Source organism: Dipodomys ordii, unplaced genomic scaffold (genome assembly GCF_000151885.1).
Source record: "Dipodomys ordii isolate 6190 unplaced genomic scaffold, Dord_2.0 Scaffold17, whole genome shotgun sequence".
Classification (NCBI taxonomy): Eukaryota; Metazoa; Chordata; class Mammalia; order Rodentia; family Heteromyidae; genus Dipodomys; species Dipodomys ordii.
This window is the reverse complement of record NW_012267233.1, coordinates 15414854-15416915: the sequence shown is the minus strand read 5'-3', so window position 1 is coordinate 15416915 and position 2062 is coordinate 15414854.

Here is a 2062-nt window from a genome sequence, read left to right as displayed (position 1 = left end):
AATTTGGTGCTTGTGGACAAGATGCAAAGCTTGGTAGGCTTTGATCTGTAAAGCCAAAGTAATAACCAAAGTTGTTGTGAGGACCACATGTAAATAGAAAGGAGGGAGTCCAATGTTTGGCATATTATTAGGGCTCAATAAGTAATAATATTAAATTATATTATTGTGAGATCAAGCAATGGTTCTCATCTTGGCTGAACATTAGAATCAACTGGTCCCCTACACAGAAACTCAGGGTTAGTAAATGTACAGTCAATTTAGGTATGGGGAATAAAGAAAATACTGGAGTAGGGCTTTAGTGGCTTACATCTGTAATCCTGTCTGCTCAGCTGTGGCTCAATTGGTACAGTGCTAGCCTTCAGCAAAAAAAAGCTTAGGTATCATACCTAGGACAGACAGATAGACGGAAACACACACACACACACACACACACACACACACACACACACACACTCCAAAACAAAAACTAGTCTCTAGTCCAGCTCAATGCACCAAACAACTCAAAGTAGGGCCTTAAAATTTGTATTTCTAGTCAGTTTTTGTTTGTTTGTTTGTTTTGCCAGTCCTGGGGCTTGAACTCAGGGCTTGGGCACTGTCTCTGAGATTCTTTTGCTCAAAGGTAGCAGTCTACCACTTGAGCCATGGAACCACTGGCTTTTTCTGTGTATATAGTGCTGAGGAATCCAACCCAGGGCTTCATGCATGCTAGGCAAGCACACCACTAAGCCACATTCCCAGCCCTCTAACCAGTTTTTATTATAGTACTGCTGGTTGGAATTAAGAAGTGAAATAGTACTTGTTTCAAATTCCTTTACTGCCTAGCACTGGTGGCTGATACCTATAATCCTAACTATTTAGGGGGCTGAGATTTTAGGATTACAGTTTGAAGCTAGCCTAGGTAGAAAATTCTGGTAGACTCTTACATCCAAAAAAGCTGCAAGTTGAGCTGTGGTTCAAATGGTAGAGTGTTAGCCTTGAGCAATAAAGTTCGGGGACAGGATGTACACTCTAAGTTCAAGTCCCAGGACCAGCACAAAAGGAAACAAACAAAAAATCCCTACAACATTAAGTATGTAGCTCAGTCACAGATAGAGCACTCTCCTAGCATGTACAAGATTCTGGATTCAATTCCCAACACTATCAAATATATTACATATAATATATACAAAATATATAATATGATAGATAATAGATATAGATATCTATATAGCTCTCTCTCACTTTCACTTGCTCTCACTCTCTCTCTCTCAAAGAGATAGTGCCCAAGCACTGAGTTCAAGTCCCAAACAAAGCAACTCTAAGTATTAGTTAATAATAGGCTTTTGAATGTATCCTTGTGGTCCACAGAAATGGCTAAAGAAGGGAGCCCAGAGGTGCATCTGCTTCTATAGTCTTAAAACAAAGTTGAGCCTGCAGCTTCGGTGTTATGCTGTAGGGAAAGAAGAAGGATTTGTAAACCCCTGAGTGAGATTCAGTCTGCCCGGGGCCACTGCAGTGGAATTGAGACCTCCAGGTGAAGCCACTGTCACCATGTCTGATCAGAAAGCAATATTTTCAATGGAGGAGAAGAAGGAAGAATACATAAACTCAAAGTCATTGGGCAGGATAGCAGTGAGACTCACTTCAAAGTGAAAATGACAACACATCTCAAGAAACTCAAAGAATCATACTGTCAAAGACAGGGAGTTCCAATGAATTCACTCAGGTTTCTCTTTGAAGGTTAGAGAATTGCTGATAATCATACTCCAAAAGAATTGGGAATGGAGGAAGAAGATGTGATTGAAGTTTATCAGGAACAAACAGGTGGGGAGGGTGGGTGGGGAGTGGAGTCATTAAATAGTTTAGATATTCTTTTACTTTTCTTTTCCTTCAATCCTTTTTTTTTTAAAATAGTTCTTTTGTAATGTGGTGTTCAAAATGGAACTGAATACTGGCACTCCATCTCTTTAAAACATCTGTTAAGTTTTCTTTTTTTTGGGTCTGGTCGTGGGGCCTGAACTCTGGGCCTGGGCACTGTCCCTCAGCTCTTCAGCTCAAGGCTAGCGCTCTACCACTTGAGCCA